The sequence below is a fragment of the Anser brachyrhynchus genome, assembly GCF_964034855.1.
Source record: "Anser brachyrhynchus genome assembly, chromosome: 2".
Taxonomy (NCBI): domain Eukaryota; kingdom Metazoa; phylum Chordata; class Aves; order Anseriformes; family Anatidae; genus Anser; species Anser brachyrhynchus.
In genome coordinates, this window is record NC_137695.1 from 97560798 (window position 1) to 97576907 (window position 16110).

Genomic DNA, 16110 nt, shown 5'->3' on the forward strand with positions numbered 1-16110 from the left:
GGGGAAGAGGGAAGGCCTAGCTCAGCCTCTGGTGTTGTGTTTGGCAGGCTGCCCCTTGCCAAAATTAAGCCCTGGTCTTGGTTAAATTAAGCCCCAGCCTAATCTAGCCTGCCATCGTACACTCACGGTCAAAAGTTTTTATTTTCTTTTCCCAACTAGTCAAAGAAACGGTCAGATGGTGCGCGCTCAGATTTTCCAAGTGACGACCCACTGGATCGAGGCCACGCATGGGAAATTTCTGCCCCAGAGGAAGAAATTTTGAGAAAGATTCAAACGCTTCCAACCAAGTCTTTCATGAACGCTAGAAGTATGCGCAGTATGCTTTGTTCACAATGGCTCTGTTTTCCCAGACAGAAGCTCCACCAACTGGTGGAATCGCCCTGGAATTCGGCGGTGCCACAGATGGGGAGGCTCGAATGTTCCCGGGCTGACTCAGTCTGCTCGCTCTGCCTGGCTTGCGGAGACAATAGGCGATTCTTCCTCGCTTGCCGAGATCCAGAATTAAAAGTAGAGAGGGAAGGAACGGCTCCCCTTCCAGACGAACCCACAGACCGAGCCGTGATCGCGCTAAGCCGAGGGGCTGTCGGGAATGCAATTCCTCCTGCCCACGTAAGAGCTGATGAGGAACGGGAGAAGCCGGGACCAGACAAGGTTCAGGCATGCAAGCACGGCAGATTATTAAATAAGGAGATGAAGAAACATTCAGAGGGATCTTAATTTGAGTGCATTAATTATGTAATAACGAGGCAGCTTTAAACCGGATTTATCGGGGAGACACAAGAGCTCCATTTAGCTTTGGCCTTGGTTCCTTCAAAAGGACAATCTTCTTTGATTGTCTTCGCTTTGAGAAAAAAGAGAGAGGGAGAAAAAAAAAAAGCTCGAGCCCATCTTATCCTGAGCAAAGATCTTGAAAGAGTAACATTTATTAATACAGACACGGGTTTTAATGAGCGATCAAGGCCACGGGGCTGGTTTATAACCTCTCCCTCCCTAACAAAAATACTAAAAAATTAGTATTTTTTTACAGTCTACCTTAAAATTGGGAAAATGATAAAAATTACCATTATTTATTATGTAAGTTCCTTCCCCATGGCTTCCTTCTGAGCCCTTTATTTCTATAGTTTGTTCTCGACTGAATTGCCAACCTGCCATCCCAAGGAGGAGTCTCTTTATCACTTACCACAAATACAACATTCACCACAAACAAAATAATTTATACCAGATAACCATTTAGGCTTCTTCAGAGAGCGTTGCTGTTACGGCAACGATCCGGTGACGCCCTCTGAACTTCCATTTACCTATGCACGACGTTGCGTTGGTTGCCCCTTCCACCTTGGCCTGCCGTTTCTTTCCTTCCTAGCACGTCCCTGTCCGTCTCTCTGTCTTCTCACTGCCCTGCTGATCGGGGCTGCCCGTCTCCAAGCGGGATCGCTCAGCGGTTCCTCGGCTGGGATGGGATTGAGGGTTTTGGGTGAGGATGGGGCAGACTCCAGCTGCCAAGGCAACGGGCCGTCAAGTTGTATTATTATTGCCGCTGCCCATGGTGTAGGTGCTCGAGCTTACGGCTCCAGCTCCAGCGGCGAGCTCAGAAGCCGGGTTTTGGGGTTGTGAAGGCGATTGCGGAGCCCAGACCTGAGTGCCGGTGGCTGTGCTAACCGAGGGCAGGCTGGAAGCGCCGTACCTGGAGCCACGCCACACGTGCCCTCTGCGGACGGGCGGGAGGGAGCTGGAGCGGTGCCAAAGCAAACCCGACACACAAAAGGAGCAAAGTGCGCCGAGCACAGGCGCGCTGGCTGCCGGACCCAGCAAGGGAGGCAAAGCTGGGCAGCTCCTCGCCTGCTGAGGAGGAGGAGAAAGAGCAGGAGAGGCCTTGGGGGGAAAGGCGAGGGAGGATGTCAGCTACTGAAGGCAGAGCCACCCGAACGCGGCTCCGAACCGCCACCGTCGCCGCTCGCGGGGCACCCGGAGGAGGGATCCGTCCTCCTGCGGGGCCCCTGGAAGGGCGAACGCGTGGACGTCCCCGCAAGGGCTGCCTCGAGGAGCACCGCGCTGCCCAGCTCCGGCTGGCGGGGACCTGGCTGCTCTGCCCGAGCCGGAGGGAACGCCGTGAGAACTAGCGCCGGAGTCGTCTTCTGTGCTTTACCGGGACGGGCTCGGTGCTTTTGCAGGAAGTGCGTTGGGGATGGGGAGGCAGAAGCCCCGTGCCGCCCATATTGATTGAGGAATCGCTCCCAGTATCCCCGTTCCACCCCCGCTAATGCTTTTATGGGGATAAAACAACAACCTTATCCCTTTTATGGCGATAAAACAACAACCTCATCCCTTTTATTGCGATAAAACAGTAACTTCTTTCCTTTTATTGTTATAAAATAACAACTTTATTCCTTTTATTGCGATAAAACCACCACCTCAATCCCTTTATCGCGATAAAACAACTTAATTCCTTTTACTGTGATAAGCCAATGGCTTTATCCCTTCTGTCGCGATAAGTCAATAACCCTACCCCTCCTGTCGCGACATAACGACGACTTCACCCCTCCTGTCGCGACACAACCACGACTTCACCCGTCCCGCCGCGACACCCCCCGCCGACCCCGCGACCCCTTCCGGCGGGTTTCGCTCCGTTTATTCCCCGGTGCCGACCCCTCGCCCCCCCGCCCCCCTTCCCCTCCCCCCCCGGGGGGGGTTTCCCGCGCGGAGGAGGGGGGGGGGGGGGGAATCCCCTCCCCTCCCCCCCCGCAGCGCGCGCCCGTCACGCGCCGCCGGCGCCGCGCGGCTTCCCCCGCGGGGGCGTGGCCGGAGGGCGGGGGGGGGGGTGGGCGCCCGCTCACGTGACCGCGCCTACGCAGCGCGCGCGCGGCCCCGCCCCCAGCGCGTGCGGCGGGCAAACAAACGGCCCGGAGCCCTCCGCCCCCCCCCCCGCCTTAGGGCTATAAATAGCTCGCGCCGTGCGTGTGTCACGTTCCCATTACGTCCGCCCTTACGCTGACGCACGGGGGCGGGCGCGCTCCGTGACGTCAGCGCGTATCCGGCCAAGCTATAAATAAACTTCCGGCGGCCTGGCTGCCGGCCGCGCGGCGCTCCCCCGGGAGGAGAGCGGCCTGCCCGCGTTGCCATGGCGACGGCGGCCTGCCCGCGGCCTGCCCCGCGGCATGGGCCTTCCTCTCCTCCTCCTCCTCCTCCTCCTCCTGCCGCCGTGCCCCGGGGGCACACACCGCGGCCTGCCCGCGGAGGGGGGGAGCCCCCCGGCCCCGTCAGCCCCCCCCCCTCCCCATCTCCTGTCCCCCTGTGGAAACGGAGGCGCGCCTCCGGGAGCGGTCCCGCTGTCGTCAGCCCGCGCGAGGCCCCCTCAGGGCCGCGGGGCGTCCTGCGGGCAGCTGCGCCGGCCGGAGGGGCGGCTCGTCCCCCGCCCCAGCCGTTTGCTGCCTCGCCCCTGCCAGGGTTACCGCCCCGTGTGTCGCTTCGGGCAGGGGGACGGCTTTCCTGAGGGTTTGTGGTGCCTCCGCGGTTAAGGCGGGGTAGGAGAGCTTTCAGGTCAGCGTAGGGCCTGAGCCTGTCCCCTCTGAGCCTGATCGCAGCGGTAACCTCTGTAGGTGAGAGCCGAGTTGCGGACCGCATCTTTGGCTCGCACACGTGTGGGCATCCCAGCTGCGTCCTGCACACGTGGAGCGAGGTTCAGAGAGACGGCTGCCTGGCCGGCCAAACCAGCCCGCGGAAAAACAATGCTGGGAAAAGGAATCCAATTCCAGCACTTGAAGCGTTGCGGAATGGGGTGGCAATTGAAGCGTCCCGTATTTCTGATTGTAAGCTTTCTGGGCAAGGGAGCGTCGCAGCTGTGGACAACCTCATGCCTTTCATTGCTTGCAGTCTTGGTGTGTCTTCCAAAGAGCGTTTGCAGAGGAATAACAAAGTCAATGGAAAAAGCAGATACTTCTTCATATAACATTTGTCATACGTGGGGCTTAATTTTGTAGGTCAACATGTAAAATTTGATTGGATAACTTAAATTATAAGGTAAAAAGTGCTTGGTTTTACACTTGTTCGTTTATATCAGTGGAATTTAAAGGTAGCTTCTGTTAAGAGAATCAGTAATTTCAGCGCTTGCAGGGTTCCACTGAGTCGTGCACATTTGGGGAGTTTTGTGTGTGTTTTTCAGCCCTGGTAGACAAATCCACTTCCGTCGTTGCAGGTAAAGTGAAAGGCTTGCAAGTAGCAGCGGGTTGAAGGGCGATGCTTGTCCTGTCTAATCTCTGATCGCTGTGCCTGGAGTGCCAGCTTTATAGGCGTATTGGAGCTAGCAGAGTTCTCAGACGTGTTGAAGCGTTACCTAATCTCGCAGTTTGTTTGGGAGAAGTGTCCGTTTCTGATGCACACAGTTTGTTGGGACTTCATGCGGAGACTGTCAGCGCTCCAGGAGTTCAGAGCTGGAGGTGCCGCCTCCTTCAGTTCTCAAGGAGAATGGTTTGCTTCTTCAGAAATTGCGTGCTTGGAGAGAAACTCCACGGCTCTACAGTCGCTTTATCTGCAAGGTCTGTAGTTTGCTGGACTATTTGGCTAGACAGCGTGCGTGGCTACACAGGTGAGCTGAAACTAGGGGCAGCCAGGTTGCCTGTGACTGATTTCTGACACTTCCCGCTCTTGCAGTAGGACAGATTACCCGCAATGCCGCCAGCAGGGCAGCCGGTATCTTGGTCTCTATCTAATCCTCCTCAAAGTATGAACTCCCCACCGTTGGCAGCTGTCTAGAGGCCGCTGAAAAGGATGAAAGAGTCTAGTTATGAATGAGCCCTCAAACTAACCTCACCCTCTGACTGTGGTGAAGTCAAGTCACAGCACTGTCTTTCCAGGAAAAGTTTACTTAATATTTCTGCCCCGTGATGTTTCAAAGAGAGCTTCAGGGAGAGCTCTCATGCAATGCCACTGGTGGGCAAGTTGGGCTCTTCAGATGTATTCAAACAAAAATGCTGTCAGCAAGCTTTTGTTACGCTTATCTTATGGTTTCTGTTAATGTCAGTTGGTGCCTGAAGGTTCCCAGTAGGGTTCAAGCGTTTTGCTAGTTGGCTCTTAAGAGGTTTTTGATAGCAAGAGCACATACGTGTGTGGCGAGCTGCTATCCCAAGGGAAGAGCAGTCGGGGTACTTGGCTGTAGTCTGGCGAGAGCTGACTTCAAGACAGAGTCACTTCTCACTGCTGGCTCCCAAAGCCTTGGATTAAAGAGGATGAGAAAGGTGGGAACTTGGAGGCGATCTCGGTGGTGCTCAACCTAGTCACTTCCTTTTTTCCTTCCTTCAGTTTAAATACGTGGGCAGTGATTCTGCCAGTGTAGTGAGCTGGAGTAGAAGGCAAGTTAGAACAGAACAAGGACAGAGCTTTGGGGAAAGCAGACAAGGATGAACAGGACATGGAGCCATCATGGCTTTTTGGGGTGTGCTAGAGAAGCAAAACAGAATCACAGAATTGAAGGGGTTGGAAGGGACCTCCAGAGATCATCGGGTCCGACCCCCCTGCCAGAGCAGACTGCCCAGGTAGGCGTCCGGACGGGCCTTGAATATCTCCAGAGAAGGAGACTCCACAACCTCCCTGGGCAACAAACGCTGGTTTCCTTTATATTGTCTCCCCAGGCTCAGATAATTCTTAATTCTTGGCGCTGGGAGTAAACGTCCTCTATGGTGATGCTGCCTGTGATCAGGCTCATCAATACAGTTTCTGTAATTTCAAAAGGCAAACAGTAAAAATAAATAAATTTTTGCAACTACACTTGATAGTAAGAAAATCTGATATTAGTGTGACAATATCGTACGTTCTTTGAGAACTTGTACCAAAAAAAAAAAGTCATACTTTAGGAATATCTTTCTTGAACAGTTTGCTCTGTAGCTTCAGGTAGACAGGAACATTTTAGTTAGCGAAGTCATTCCAATCTGGTTTACAGAATTAGGTGTGTCAGATGTACTTTAAAAAGAAGAAAAGCTTGGCGTGTTCTATTACTTCTGCGGTGTGTATTTGTAAGAGCAACTTTGTTTACCTTAAGCAAATTACTGTTGCTTCTTTTCCAGAAATGTTTCATTTGAGATGAAAAAAGTAAGTTAGAAAAACATGTTTGGATGGAATATAACAACGTGCACGATTGCACCAAAATCCACTTTAGTATTTAAATTAGTAAAAAGTTTTGCTTGGTACAGCTCTTGAGTGTGGTTGTAGCAGTACAGCGCGCACTGGTTCCTTGTTCTGAAGAAGTTTTAATTGGCATTGTTTTCCTGGTTCCCTTGTTTTTCTTTTTTCATCAGCGGCAAAAATGCGCCGGCTTCATGGTTCGAGTCTGACATCGTAAGCACAAGATAATGTGGTTTGTTAATGTCAGCCTTTGGTTGCAGCGTATGCCTGTGGTAACACTAAAAAAACCGTGCTCTTCTTGTTTTCTGTGCCTTCTGTTCTTCTTTTCACTCTAATCTCTCTTCTGCCTGGTACCTCTAGAGTCTCTGTTTTAGGTCTCCTTCCTTCCACGAGGGGCCTGCTCTGGACTTTCCCACATCACATTTCCCTACTTAACTAGTTTAGTTCGTTTCTGCATTAAAAGTGAAGTCAGGAGTGATTTCACGTTAGCTTTGTAGGGTTTTAATAACATCTTTGTCTTGACAAGCTGGTGATCTGTGGAAGAAGTGCTAATGAAACCTGCAGTTGCTGGTTAACATCTGAAGCATGCAGTCTTTTCTTTTACTCCATTCAGCCTTTTTCTAAACATTTTTTTGACATTTGGCTTTAATTATGCGCTCTTTTGCCATTGATTCTATCATTCAGGACTGACTTCAGTCATGAATAGAAATTAGAAAGTAGTTTTGCAGTCTGTGTTCAGGGATCTGGCACGTGATAGAGACAGCTACTTGTGTACGATGAGATCTGTCCATGCCTTTCCGTGTGATGGTCTCCCAGCTGGGAGCAGATCTCACCCCCCACTCCCTTTATCTGGTCAGTAGTTTGGCTCAGTCTTCCTTGAGCCAAGATTTTTGTGTTGGAGAGAGAAGCCTGTGACGTGATCTTTCCACATCTTCTTTTAGGGAAAAAAAAAGTGTCTTCCTGTAATATTCCTAAGGCCTCTCTACACAAAGTGGCAAGTAGCCAGGAAAGACTGGGGACTTCCTTCCTTTTCCTCTTCCTTCAAGGTGAGAGGAGGGGTTTGTCTTTCTACGACTGTTGTGCAAGCAAAACTGAAAGTACGTGAGAAAAGGCAACGTGGTCTTAGTGCTAGGGGGAGGCGGTTACTGGCGTGTTAGCCCTCGTCACCCTGTGTGTCGGAGGGATTTGATACTGTATCTGTTCAGTAACTTTTTTTTTTGACAGCAACTTACTTGGGGAGTTTTATTGCTCTCTTTCAAACTCGATGTTTAAAATGCACGTGCTGCGCTTAATTACCAGTGCTTGCGCTTTAGTCGTGGAAGAAGAGCTACAGAGGTAAAGAAAGGTAGAAATAACCAGTGCAGCCATCTGGAGTACGTTTTTGTTTCAAAAAGTTTTGAAAGAAGAGCCTCTTCTGTCAATAACGGGGAAAAACTAGAAAATGTGTGTTTGAGGAAGCCGGGGGTCGTTCCTGGCTGTGGTTGTTTGGGCACTGGGCAGTTACTGGTGCAGGTGGAGGATGGTTGGGTAGGGTGGCTGGACAAGGTCAGTGCTTTGGAAATGACTGGTGATAGAACTTGGTAGGACTGATGAACCAGGAGGAGCGGAAGGTGGAAGAAGTCTCGGTAATATCACAGAAGATCCTCTACAGGTCATAGAAGCTGGAGAATGAGCATCGGGAGATTTCATTTTGAAAAAACAGAATATGGGAAACGTGACACTGAAGTCCTGTAACTCCAGAATAAAGGCTTTGCTTGATTGTGAGTTCTGTGAAAGCAAACTCTGCAATCCAGACGAGAACTGGTTGTGTTAACCTGCGCTTCTCTGAGTGATGCCTCGATCCCCTTTGCAGAAATCAGTCTGTATAGTGACCGTGCAGATATGAAGTCGTGAGCTTGCCTGTATGCTTTCACACGAACCATAAATGTTTTCTATTTGAAAACTGTCCTAATTGTTTCTTAAAACCGAAGAAAGACGTTTTTTATGTTAAGTATTAAGCTAAAATAAATTCTTGTGTGAACAATGTGTGGGATTCAGTGGAGTCATGGATATATAATTGTACAGATTTATTTATATTTAAACAGTTTCCTGAGTTCAGATTGTGCCTCTCGCTTGTATAAATACTGGACCGCTCCCTGCCCCCCAGTTTCACAGTGCCTTTAGAAGCGGTGAATCCTGGTGCGTTAGCTGGCTACTGACTTTTAGTAGCCACTCATATGGTAAAGATTTGCAAAGCTGACGCAAAATGAAGCAATTTATCTCCGTCGTAACACAGGCTGCTGAAAGCATATCACCCCGAAGCCCTGCTCGTTGCACTGTAACCCCGCTGAGCACCAAGACAAGTTCAAGGTTTTGGTTTTGGTCTTAGACTTCACAATGCTCGATGGAAATGGCCCAAGCTGCCCTAGGGAGCACCTTCTGCAGTCACGACCGCTCATGACAGCTGCATTCCAGGGGAACAATGGCATTGTTGGCAAAATGGGAAATGAATGGGAGAGACAAACTGCTTCTGCAGTTAGCCCACAACTGAGGGATTCATTCCTGGAACACATCAGAACGCCTGTAAACCTCGCTGTCCTCGGAATTAAGCGTGAAATTCACTTGCTTCGATCTAGACGTTCCACACTGACCAGAAAAAAATAAATCCCTAAGGCGTGGACAGGGATGATCTCAGTTTCTTTTTAAAAAGAACTCCGAGTATAACAATGTATATGGAAATATAGAAAAAATAGCGTATTTTTTTTCTGCTATTCCTATGCAGCTCTTAGTAGTCTTCCTTGTGGCTCCCATACTCAAAACTCTCAGTCTCCTGGCCAGTAACAGAAATGCTTTTTGAGTGAAGGCGAATCCCAGTCAAAGAAGACAATAGAAAGCTAAGTGGAAAGCAACACAGAAGACCGATTTAAAAAATATTTAACTTCATCTTAATTTTTCTGCATTCCTCCTTTAATTCTTAATATACTTCCTTTCACAGATGTGCTGTGGATTGTTGAAGTGCAACAGTAAAATTTATTAAGTGTTGCAAATGTTCTTGGGACAAGAACCTCCCTGATCCAGTGTAGATCTCATTTGAATGAGAGTAAGTAGATTAAATACCAGGGAGAAAATACCCTATATATATATATTGTGGTTTTTTTTTCCAGAAAAGCATTGGAGAATATCGAGGCCCCTCTGGCAATTGTAGTCCTTTAGCTCCGCTGTTAAATTTTTGGCTTGAACCTAAAGAACCTGTTAGTCTGCTCTGAAATGGCTACCAATTGGCTCTGTCTTCAAAAATGATGACAAAGTCCACCAAATCACGGGTGTCATTAGAGGGTGACTGGAGACCAAGCGTTTGCTGTTCCAGAGGGAGCTAGTGGGCATCAGGTTTGGAACAAGAGGAGGTGGCTCTATGCACCAAGAGTAGCTAAGCTGTGAAATTCCTTGCTCAAGGACATCACAAATACTAGAAGTTTGCCTGTGTCCAAAGGGAGGGTAAACAAGTGTGTGGAAAAGGGAGCCATCGAGAGTACAAATAAAGAATATGAAGAAAAAGAGTATAAAGAGAAGAGAGCCATCAAGAGTATAAAAACAGAGTGAAAACTCGGGAGGGGATGAGAATGGAAAGAGTCTTCCAGCGATGTGTTCTGGCACTGTTGCCTAAGCATCTTTTTTTGGTCAATACTGCACCGAGTACCTGGTTAGGGAGATCACTGATCTGACGCAGTGCAGCTGTCTCTGTACTCTAAAGTTTAAAAGCAATCTGAGGAGAACGGAGGGAATGATAAAGCTCCCAGAGACATCGAAGCTAAAGCTGGCTGAAAAGCAGTGCGGAAGATGTTGCGATTCTGCGTGACTGAGTGAGAAAATGGCAGATGAAATTCGGGATTGATAAATGCAAAATAATGCACACGGAGAAAAACAACTAATTATACATACACAGTGATGCGCTCTAAATTACCTATTATCACTCAGGAAGGATTCTGGACTCATTGTGAATAGTTCTGTGAAAATGTCAGCTTGATACTCAATGGAGGTCAAAAAGGCAAGTACAACAATGTTAGGAAGGGGTGGAAAGAAGAGCACAAATAAGAAGAAAAACCCATCAGGCTCTTACCTGGATCCATGGAGATTTTGGAAACTGCATGCGTTGTGGGCCACCTCATCAAAAGGAAGATATAGCAGAATTAGGAAAAAAGCTGAGAACAGGAACAAGGATCAGTGCAAGGTTTTTCATATAAGGACAGAAAACTTTTTCATCTTAAATAACAATTCAGGGGAGAGGGATTGAATGTGATAGCTCTCTGCAGAGTCATGAGTGGTGGTGGGGAGGACATGGCACACAAAGGCTTCTTTTTTGGTAATACATCACAAAAATGAAGTCTTCAGGATGCAAGCTTAAAAACAAGCAAGAGGATATATTTTTAAAGGAAAAAAAAAAGGCAAATAATTACACTGTGGCACTCATTGATACAGGCAGTTTGAGTAAATACGTTAAAGCAATGATCTGAGAGATTACTGGTCCACCACTCATTACTAAACACAAAGGTGGTGATGCTGCATCTGGTTCAGGAAGACCTTCAATTGCCTACAGCCCAAGGGGGATGGTGTTGTACCTTTCCCAAAGTAGTCAGCGTTGACCAGGGACAGGACAGCAGCATCAGTGAAGTTATGGCCTGACGTGTGGAGCTTGTCATATGTCCCAAGCACCGGTGTCAGGAGCAGTCCCTGCGATGGGCAGCCCTGTGGTTCACAGCAGACAAAACGTCTTGTTCAGAGCACGTGGAGTGTGCATGTAGCAGTTGTGAGGGAAGAAAGGCTTTGTTTCTGAATGTAAGAAGATGAAAGTAACTGAAATTCAACATTAAAAAAAAAAAAGCACACATACAGAAAACCATGGCCTGTTCTGTTGCCCTGCACACGTTGATTTGCTGGGTGATTATGATATCAAAATGTTTATGACCTTTCAGTAGGCTGGTGAGAGACAATACGTGGGGTTGTCTGAGGGTGTGTAGTCTCTGGTGCATCTTAGTAATGTCAAAGAAGGTTTTTCAGTTTCACATACCTAACTGCAAAGCCTCTTTTTTTTTTTTCTTTTTTCTTTTTTTTCTTTTTCTTTTTCTTTCCCTGTGTTTGTTTTAGTGGCATTTTTCTTCAGCCAGATAGCAGTTTCTAAGAGACATAGGAGGTGGTGCCATCTAAAGTGGAGGCAGAGAAGATGAAGGAGATGGGTACTGCTTGTGTGCTGGTGATCCTGCAGCCTGAGCGCTCTCACTGGTTCCCCTGGTCACTTCACAGAAGTTGCCTACAAACTACACCTGTGTGGCTCCTTGGCCAGTCTGTGGAAGAGCAGCAGGTCATAACCACCAGGAAAGTGAATCTTAGGCTGGAGAGTACTTATTTTCATCCCTGAAGCCTTTTAAAAGCAAGACAGGAAAGAGAAATTTTAGATGTTTTTACTGAAATTTCCATATTTGTGAACCTAGGGACTCAGGGAAAAACATAACAAATAGGACAATGTTGTGAATACATGTACTTACAGAGGGGCAGGTCCATTTGTTGGACCTCAGTCTGATAATAAAAAAGAAACATAGAATGTTGTTGTTTATTAAGTCTTCAAACTCTCTGCTTTCCACTTATTTAAAAACAAAAAACAACACAATAAAAAGCGAGTGAGATGATGCTGAAATACATGTTTTCTAGTGTTGGTCTGCTCAGCATCTCTTAGAAAATATCAAGAAGGTGGCCCCAGGGAAAGTATCTCCTGAATAAATTGAAGGTGTTGATAGAGATTCTGTGGTTAAAACTTCTGCCGACGACAAAGTTCTGAGTATCAGCGTTTGATATCCCAGCAAAAAAAAATAAAAAAAGGGACAGTAATTGGGTAACTTGGGGAATAATCCATTCAAGGAACAAAGATGTTCCAGGCAAGTATATCCCTTTTTAAAATTAATAAACAATGCCAAGTGATTAACTTCTAAAAATACAAAAATCAGATATATCTATTCCATTTTGAGTAATTTCTTTCTTCAAGTTGCTAGACTGAAATTATTTTTGCCATAAATGCAGTGTTACTCACGTTTCCTGTAACTGCTTCTTTGCTGAGGGCTTGAAGCATTCATTTTACAGTTAGAGCAGGAATTTCCAGCCTTTCAGTTTGCAGGCCCAGAAGAACGTGCAGTGCTTGCAGGAGTGCCTCTAGAGCAAATTTAAGCCTGTGAGAGCTGTCTTTGTAGGTTTGTGATCTCTGAGTCCACCAATGCTTTGGAGGTCTCCAGAACTTGGAACAACTTACTTAGACTCCTTAAATGACACAAGTAAAATAAATAAAAATCCCAAACATGTTCTTTGCATGGAAGCTAACAATTTATCCCAGGTATGTTGCTGGGTTTGCCAGGAGCTCATTCTGCACATTTATCAAGCATAAGCTAGAGATTTCTTTCTAGAAACTGGCTAGCAACTGCTTGATCAAATTTAATTACGCTGGATTGATCGGATCCGTTTTAAGTCTTCCTTCCTGCAATGCAAAGGAAGTTATGAGCTAGTTAAGAAAGTGGTGTTCTGTTCAAATATTACTCTGTGAATCATCAATTCTTTGTCATTATGAAAACTGATGAAATGCTTTTTTTTTTTTTTTTTTAATTTAGTCAATTCTCTTAGTAATATCTTTTACTGGCTAGGTCAGTATGGAGGTCAGAGTTAGTAGTCTTTGGCTTCTAAGATCCCTCTTCATGCCATTTTAAAAAGTTGCTTTCATGTGTAGGATCTCACATTTCCAGGAAAAAAAAATGATTAAAGTGAAAGGTTAAATGACAGACATGATTAGTTTTTCAATTTGGTGAAAAGTTCCTTTACATTTTTGGGTTTTGTCCTGACCTGTTATAACACTGAATTCAGCTAACTCAAGGTTTCTGCCCTGCCATTCAAATTCCACTGGCCTTAAAAATTTAGAGGTTGCTTTATCCTTACTAAAAATGACTTCTGACCATGGGTGTATTACAGTGTCATTAAAATAGTGTAAAAAAAACACCACCCAAAGCAACAAACGAATGCAAAAGTTAGAGAGCTTGTGAGAAAAGACCCTAGTCCCTTCTCATAGATCTCATCCTGGTAATCAGCCTGCCAAGGAATAATTATTAATCTTACGGCATTCTGAACTTAACTGTAAAATCATTTTCTTTAGTAAAAATTGCCTTTGCTGATCCTTTACATGTAACTCAGCCACTCTTTCTTTGTAAATTGTGAAGCACAGAGGACTATGAATTTACTTACTCCTTTGCTACAGGGACAAAGGTTCTGAGATGCGACACATGCACTTGGCATCCATGTTTCTAATGCTTCTCTCTTCAGTCTGCTTGCTCCTTTGTGTCTTTATCTCATTCTGAGTGGGACACAGGAAGGCAGGAATGAGCCGGGGGAATGTACTCAGCAGAACTGTTTCTCCCCAGTTCTCTCCTTGACAGGACCTCCGAAATATCCCTGTCTCCTCGGAGGAGGGACCTCGTGCTTCAGGACTCCAATGCAGCAGAGTCAATAGTGTGATGTCCTCCCTGTGCATTTGGAGGATGCCCGCTTGGCTTTGCGGTTTCTACAGCGAGCTTTTGCGTGGAAGCAACGTGCACAGAGAAGTAATATCTTTCTCTGCGAATATAATAAACTGGGCCAAAAAGGAGAAATTTTGCCAGCTAGGTGGAGCTCCCCCACTAAGTTTATTCTCTTCTTGGTTTTGTACAGCCTTCATCACTATCACTGAATCTGTAAATTCGCTTGGTAGATGGTCAATTTACAAAGAAAACTAAAAAATGTAGGAAAACCTCTCTCCTCCACAGACGTTGCCTCAGGAGGAGGCGAGTGCACGGCGAGCCAGCATGCACGGACCATGGCCTTGCCGAGGCCGTGTCTCTCCATGTCGGTTTCATTCAGTGCAAACCCAGGGGTGCTGGCTGCTCCTATTTCTTCCTGGATAATACAATTTTAAAAGTTCTTTGCGGTGACTCCAACATAGCCCACAGGTTGCTGTAAGATAAACTTGTATTTAACTGTAACAAACACCTGTTCATAGCAAAACTTGTTCTTCCCCCCCCAAAAGTCATTCTCGAAGCCTGGTGTCCTTGTTTCCTTGTTTCCGTACTTAACCAGGTCTCCAGAGAGTGCTGCATCGACTGGTTTCTCTCTGTGTGAGGGGAAAGGATGAGCTTTCTCCCTGCAGCCTGAGATGCAAGGACCAGGTGAGATTTGTTATCCATTTTTATGCCGTCTCCACAGTAAAGAGTCTCCAGGACATTTTAGGCCTCGATGTACCCCATCATGTTCCTGTTAGGCCTTCGGCGGTGCTGAAGCCACTGGGCCTTCAGTAGTTTCCAGTAAATATGGGACGTGAAGCTTAGTACATGGCTGTGTTGGTAGTTCAGGAGGAAATACAGAGCCTAGATTGCTGTCTGACAGGGAAATTCATGTCTTGGAAAAACACAGCTGCTTTGTTGTGGTTGTGAGGAGAGCCTAATGTATATCCTCACTGGTGTTTAAAATAATGCGTTGGATTTTGCCAAAAGCACGCAAGCGGTCAGTTACCGTTGCTCAGCTGCTGAACAGTAATTCATTATGCTGCAGTAATTTGTTTATTTTTTGCTGGGGTACCCATATGCTGGAGTAGCAAGTTATGGTGCGGGGTTTGAAATGTAATAAAATGGAGCTATTAAGAAGCTAATTTCTTTTTCCATGGAGCTAGTTTTCAAAGTAAAAGTGAACTTTTAAAGGGCTATACTGAAGTATAATTAAGTAAGGATTAAAAAAAAAAAGAAAAAAACGAAATAAATAGTGAACAAATAACTTTCTCTGCCAATAATTTGTTTGTTTGAAACCAAATCTCTCCAAAGGAAATTTCACATATATGTGTTTCTGTTGTAATACAACACTAGAGTGTGGACTTCTGTATGATCATGCATGGAATATATTCAACCATTAGCAATCAATGTTTTGATTCACCAAATAGCCAATTAAAAGGAGAAAATCAGAACCATGCTGTAGCATTAATAATGGCAATAGAAGACTTTCAGGTTGAGTCAAGTCCTTCTTTTATTTTCTCTGAGGATATGCATACATTAGTATAATGGGAAAATGTCTTTCAGTTCTTTAATTCCACCCTGGGAAAATTGTAAAGGGTTTAAAAATTCTTTTAGTTTGGATATTGAATATAGGCAATGTCTGAGATTCCTGCTCCCTGACTGAATTCTGAAAAGCAAAGCACTGGGGAGTATCTCCCATCAGTTAACGTCTCATGTTTTAATAACTAATGGTGCCACATATGCACCTTTTTATCACAGCTTATGTAGAACATGGAGGAAGAAGCACCAGAAAGAGAAGGGAAGAATTTGTCAGAAGTCTCAGAAAGTCATTCTTACCTGCCTGACTGGAGTGGTAACTACATTTATGATGCTGTGCAAGGAAGAATATTTCAGTGGAATGGTAATTTAGTTTTATAAATATAGAATTGTTTTATCATGAAACGAAATGTATTTTTATACATATATATTGATATTCTAATCATAAAATTGTTGACCCTAAAACCTATATATTGTTAAAGCTTGGCAGCTTATGTAACATTTTAAATTCCATTCATTTATTAATTGAAGATTTTTTAGCTTAGTGTACAGGGTGGTTATATTAAGTATTCTGTGCATTGCCGTGACACTGTAGACATAAGCTGTGCTATGAGGACTGTTTCCAGTTTCTTATGACCACATCTAAATTTTGGTGGAAGATGCGGGTTTTTGGCCTCTGTGTCAAGTAACAGATTCTGTCCTCTCTGCAGTCCCAAATGCACCTTTCTAGCTGATGATTTTGAGCTAAGAAGTTACTTTAGAGTAACTACTTGAGTAACTTACAATTGAGTACCATTGGCTGTTGGGCTGCAGCAAATATCTGAAAACTGACCTGCATCAGTGACTTGGTACATATGCCAGAAAAAGCTTTGTTTACAATGTTGTGCTCCTCATTACTGTTATCATTTTAAAACCAAAC